This window comes from Rattus norvegicus, chromosome 11, assembly GCF_036323735.1.
Source record: "Rattus norvegicus strain BN/NHsdMcwi chromosome 11, GRCr8, whole genome shotgun sequence".
Taxonomy (NCBI): domain Eukaryota; kingdom Metazoa; phylum Chordata; class Mammalia; order Rodentia; family Muridae; genus Rattus; species Rattus norvegicus.
Window position 1 is genome coordinate 39,087,389 of NC_086029.1, and position 6,670 is coordinate 39,094,058.

Below are 6,670 nucleotides of genomic sequence, written 5' to 3' on the forward strand. Positions count from 1 at the left end.
ACAAAGTTACAATTACATTAGAGTCAAACTTGGGAGGGGGGCAATGAGTCTTTATTGTGGTTACTCACAGGAGTATGGGTGAGAGGTTATAGGACTAAGGATGCATCTAGGAGAAAAGATGCAATGTAAAAAGTATCTTCAACCCAGATGACAAGTGGAAAGCAGAATACCTGGACCCCTCTGCAGGACTTAACAGTTCAACGGCTCCTACAGAAAGCCTTTCTCCCTAGCAGTTGGTTACCACTTCTGTATATCACTGGTGGGGGTAGCCATGCATCTTCCAAGTTTCAACTTTCTCAGACATGTTCCCTCTGCTTACCTCCTGTATCCCATGAGCCTCTTTCCTGGAGAAAATGTTTCAATGCAGAAGAAAGTGTGATGCAGTGTGTTTACTATTTCATCTGCCGGTTCTCTTAGGCATTGACTGTTGACTGTTCTGCTTTCCCTGTGACAGTGCCATATTATGAAGCATGGAACTTGTTTATTTGGTTGATTTCATATCTATCTTACTCTAAAGAATAAACTCAGTCAGCTACAGAAAAATTATTTATCCTAAAACTGGTTCAAAATTACATACACAGCCTGAGTGATTCTCATCAGATTTAAGGTATGCCGTGGGATGGCAAAACCCTTAGAGCCATCAGTAGATAAACTTACTCTGGCCATGTTAATATAAAGTATCTGCTAGTCTCATCCTGATTCCAAATTTCTATAGACTTCTTTACCCCAAACAGAAACAATGGATAGCAATCCAGCCCAGCTCTCTTCTCATCATAATGACTAGAGCTTTCATCACTTGGAAGAAAGCAAAAGAAACAAAGTTAATCCCTGGTGTTCTGTGTCAGTGCTGCTTTAAATTTCTATCATATTCCAATGCTGTATGGATGCTCCTTCCTAAGAGTCCCGTTTGGTCTTCATATCATAGTCCTACTCACTGGTCTATTTTATTTTCTCAGTCGCAATTCCTCCTGATTTTTCCAGTTATTGTAAACATCTTCCTGTGGTGTGCCTTGTGTCCATCATTATCATCATTCTTGATGTGTTCCACCTATATGGAAACCTAAATTTAGCAAGTGACACTTCAACAGAGATTAACTTCCTCCAATTAGACCTTACCAATACAACCTGAGTATGGCTATCCTGAGAGGCACCTTTCTTTTTTTTTTTTTTTATTAACTTGAGTATTTCTTATATACATTTCGAGTGTTATTCCCTTTCCCAGTATCCGGGCAAACATCCCCCTCCCCCCTCCCCCTCCCCTTCCTTATGGGTGTTCCCCTCCCAACCCTCCCCCCATTGCCGCCCTCCCCCCACCAGTCTAGTTCACTGGGGGTTCAGTCTTAGCAGGACCCAGGGCTTCCCCTTCCACTGGTGCTCTTACTAGGATATTCATGAGAGGCACCTTTCTTATTTTCTTTTCCAACTAGCAATCTACATCAGGCACCAGTTCCCTAGCGGGACCCAGGACCAGGCAAATTCTACATTCTTCCATTGCCCATTCAATTCAGCTCATTCTCTTCATGTTATGGCATTTTGAAGGATAACACATAGTCTCAGGCAATCTAATGTAGGTGTGTATTTCAGTGTGCATATATATCTGCCAGCGACTGTGTGTGCAATCTTAATGATTTTTTAAAGAACCCACCCAAGAGGGATTAAATTTTTGCTTAAGTTGCTTTAACTCCATGAATTTATTTTCATTGCATCTGCACTTGAAACTGCTTAAGTTTCTTCTGTAATTTTTAAATTAAATTATATTTTATTGGTTTCAATCATGGTATCTTCCTCTGTTTGTTTACATTATTAATGTCAGCCTTCAAAGAGATCTGGGGATATTAATTGTAGTTAATTATGTCGATTTGGCCACCCATGCAATTGTTTATTTCCTCAAATATATCACTTTGCTACTGTAAAAAGTGGAGCCAAACTATCCTGAACCAAGATTAAAGGATTGCATAGCATCTAGCATCCTGTGAGGTTAGCATGTAGATCAAAGCAATCTACAAGATGTGTTGTGGCTCATTTCTAATTACAGAACCAATGGTGCACAATGTGGCTTCCACTTCTCTTGGTAGTTGAACTGTTTAAAAGATACAGAACCATTAGCTGAAAAGTTCACAATACCCATGATACAACCCAAAGACCATATGGAGCTTAGAAGGAAGAGAAACCAGGGTGTTGATGCTTCAGTCTTGAATTGAGGAAGGAAAAAGATGATCTGATCATGGGAGGTGAAGGGAGAGGGGGACCTGGGAGGGTGAGAGGAGGGGGAGGAAAGAAGAGGACATGATCTGGAACTGGAGGAGATGTGAGAGAGGTACAGAGGGTCAGGAAATGGAACAAAAATATGTAACAGTGGGGATGAGGAACTGGGGATAGTCACTGGAGACTCCTAGGATCCAATGGGGATGACTTTAGCAAAAATGTGCAGAGAATAGGGAGGTAGAACCTGTTGAGATCCTCTCCAGAAGCTAGGCATGTCCCCTAGTCCAGAGATGGGCCACCACACACCCATCTCAAAGTTTTTGACTCAGAAATGTTCCTGTCCAAAGGAAGAATAGGGACAAAAAATGGAACTGAGACTGAAGGAAGGACCAACCAGGGACTGCCCCACCTGGGCAAGTCTGCAGACACTAAACCCAACAGACTGTTGCTGTGGTCAAGAGCTTCTTACTAACAGGAACCTGGAGTGGTGGTTTGTTGGGAGGTTCAGCCAGCAACTGACCAATGCAGGTGTGGAAGTTTGGAGCCAACCATCAGACTGAGCTCAGCGACCCCAGTGGGGGAGCTGGCAGAAGGACTTGAGTTGTAGAAGGGTTTTGTAACCCTATTGGAAGAACAATGTCTGTTGGTTGGACCACCCAGTGTTCTCAGGGTCTAGACCACCAACCAAAGGATGTACCGGGAGAGATCCATGGCTCCAGATACATATGTAGCAGAGGATGGCCTTGCCTGATAGCAATAGGAGGGGAAGCCCTGGGACCAGGGAGGTTTGATGCCCTAGGGTAGGAAGATTCTGGTGCGGTGTGGTGGGAGAGTGTGGTTGAGTGAGGGAGCACCCTCATACAGGGAAAGGGGAGGGGGAGGGCAGATGTTAATGTGGTGTTGGTGGAGGGGTAACTATGAAGTGGGATATCATCTGAGATGTAAACAAATGGAATAATTAATTTAAAAAAATCACTGTATGATGAAAGCTGAAAGAATTTAAAGTTGGAAAATGAAATCAAAAGCTGGTGAAAAATAAAGGTTTTATTCTCAATAAAGGGAAACAATGAACCTTTTGTTCCTGAAAGTTTAAGACACTTGTGTCAAGAATATTAATTAAAAATTATGATATATATATATATATATATATATACTTGTTTGCAATCTAGTGCTCAATATTTTTTTTTGCTTGACCTCTCTGCCTTCTCTTTTCAGAAAAATTCCATGCCTACACATCCAACATTGTCCAATGGGTCTAAACTTTTCTATTTTCCCCAGATGTAACTCATCAAATAAATCAGATGACTTTTTTTCCCTCTTTCCCTGCTGTTTTCTTACTTTCTCTCTGAAACACATCTGTTCACACCCTTTGTCCACCGATGTCACATTTTTTTATTGATTCAAGAATAAATGAAATACTTCTTAGAGAACATCCCTGGACCTCCATTCTTAAACTTCATTCACATGTTTTTGGTTATTCTTGTTCGTTTTTCAGTTTTGGAAGCAGGAGCTTGCTCTGGATTCATGATGGCTCAGTAAGCTAAGTGCTGAAATGGGCATAGGGCATTTGTTTCGTCTTTGCTTTCTTTGTTTGTCTATTTTACTGTTTATTTGTTTGTTTTTTTTATTATTTTTTTATTAACTTGAGTATTTCTTATATACATTTCAAGTGTTATTTGTTTGTTTTATTAGTTTGTTTATTTACTGTCTGTTGCTAAGGGATTAACCCAGGGCCTTCTGCATTCTAATCTCAGATCCTATATTACTCTTAATCTTGTGCTTTGGCTGTTCATTCGTTCCTGGAATCTAGTTATTTAGATGATAATCTCTGATTAATATTGTCTGTCTTAAATTACATTATATATTTTTACTCTATAACAAAAGTCCCATTAAAACTACTCCATTTGTTCTGGGACTTCTGATATAAAAAGGGAAGCATGTTCATAACTGAGAGATGTCAAGGATAAGCCAACATGTCGGGGAGGGTATCTCGTTTTCAGGGAGATTCAAGCATCCTCCCTTCGGCCCTCCAGGAAACATAACAAAAAGGGGAGGGATCAGCTGTAGGCAGACCCAGGGAGAGAAGGCTGTGATAGTGGACAGAAAGCAGCAGCTGGGTTGGGGTGGAGCACAGCTCTAGAATGTGCCAGAGAGATGGATGCAGGAAGTTTCAAGGAGTCTATGGGGTGATTCCAACTTTACTTCTAGCAGGAGAGGATACCTGCTTGTGGATCCTATTCCTGTAACTGGGCTGCCTTGTCTCGTCTCAGTGGGAGAGGATGAAGCAATGTTATTTAAAACAGTTTCCTGCTGAAACAGGAGAAAGTTACTCAGCAATTTCTACCCACATAGCTCAAAGCCACAACAACTCCATCTTATGACATAGCTCGTACTCCTCTAAGTGAAGTTCAGTATACTATTCCTGATATTGCAGTTCTGGGGTGCTTTATCCTTACGCTACTAATCTTGTACTTCACATCAGTTTTCATGGATTGCAAAATTGCTGTACAAGTTGAGGGAATCTGGCACTGCAGTATTTACATACAAAGCAACAGTTGGAAAAAGGATAGGAGAAAAGGCATGAAGGCAATCAAATTGTTACCTACTCCCCGATAATAACCAAAATTTCTGAAATCTCTAGTCCAATGTCATTCCTTAGATGATAGCAAACACACATGGGAATTCTCACTGTACTGTCCAAGGAAAATTCTTTCCTATGGTATAGTAAAAGCATGATAGTTAAGGACCCGTATAAACATATTGCTAACCACGTGTAGACTCACAATTCAGAAATAATTAATGCTGTCACTATGGGATGTTTACCTCCTTTATCGCTGTACCTTTCACTGCAAATATTCCTCTCTACCCAAAACATTACAATATTTTAGTGGGCCACAGTATCTATTTTGCAGCTAGAGTCATCACTTTGCTGAGATTATAATTTTCCTCCAACAATGATGCCTCGTGGCCTAAAGAGATTTCGCAAAGCTTTTGAGGCTATAAATGTACATAGAAGAAATCCAAGAAAACGTAATGATCACATATGACTACAGGTTGATACATACTATTCCTCTCTTCATTGATGCACTTGATAGTTAGAAAAGAAATAGAAATAGTAACCTTACCACAATAATGTTACAGGATGTACAGTATAACCAGTTTACTTGTTTTAGTCATGAACAGAGAGGTAATTATAAAAACAAGTGTCAACTGGCACTTCTATTTAAATGGCGGATCTCATTAAATTAGCAATTCATCATTTCAAAAGAAATCAAGTTTTATATCTTAAACACAAATAAATATTTTTGAAACAATTTATGAGGCAATCTTTGACAGGGAACATGGCAATGGATTCTTAGATGAGACATGAGACTATGGTAAACAGTGCAAAACCAGGGAGAGAGAGAGAGAGAGAGAGAGAGAGAGAGAGAGAGAGAGAGAGCATAGAAGTCATTCTTCTTTGTAAAGTCAAGGTCAGGATTTACAGAATTAAAACACACACACACAGGAATGCAAACACAGCTACTAATAATGTATGTGGTTTCAAGTTATCTAAAAAACTTATAAAAAATTTCTATAATGTGCCAACAGAAAGGTAGGTAATTCAACTTCAACAAAAATCATGGGATTAAAGGAAAACAGTTCCACACTAATATAACAAAAAGTTGAATCATCACAAGCATTGGTCAGCACATGTCCCTTAACAAACCAAGTCGATGAGCAGGTTATAGAACCCCTATTGTGTTTTATTGAGAGTCTAATATTAGTGATCTGAATTTCATTGTTGAGATCCCATCAAAATGAATCTCAACAATACCCTTTGACTTAACATGCTAGTCCGTCAGTGGTAGAAATAGAAATCTTAAGAAAGTGTCACATTTTAAATAGGTGTTAAATGAGTAGTGTACTGAGTAGCAAACCAAGTAGACCACATCTATGCAGGCATAGGCTCCAATGCAGTGCTTTAAAAGAATATTGAACATCAGAAGTCATTGAAGAGTTTATCAAAGCAGCATTGAAGACAGGCATGAAGATAGTATGTGGTTACTTTTACGTAAAGGAATAAGCAATATACCTTCTGTATCCTTTATCCCAAATCTATTTATATAATTAAAATTGTTTTTTACAATAAAAGCCAGCCCACTGTAAGAAATACTAATAAAAGAAGTGTGTGAAACCAGAAGACAACCTCAGCCTGTCTCCAGCATCCTTTGCTTTTAACCAGGGCTCTTTCCTCCTGTCTCAAGAAATTCCCATTGCTGGCTGTCCCCACACATGCCCCATGCTTCCAAATTCCAGTGTCTGGACTCCACGCTTTGCTGTACCTTTTACTGAAACTCAGCTGAGTTGCTGTATGAAGGAAAATACCACACAATCTTAGTTTAGAATCAGCAGGTACCACAATCGCTGGGCCAGGTTCTAGCATCTAATTTTACAAACTATGCTATGTTAGAAACAGCTTCTG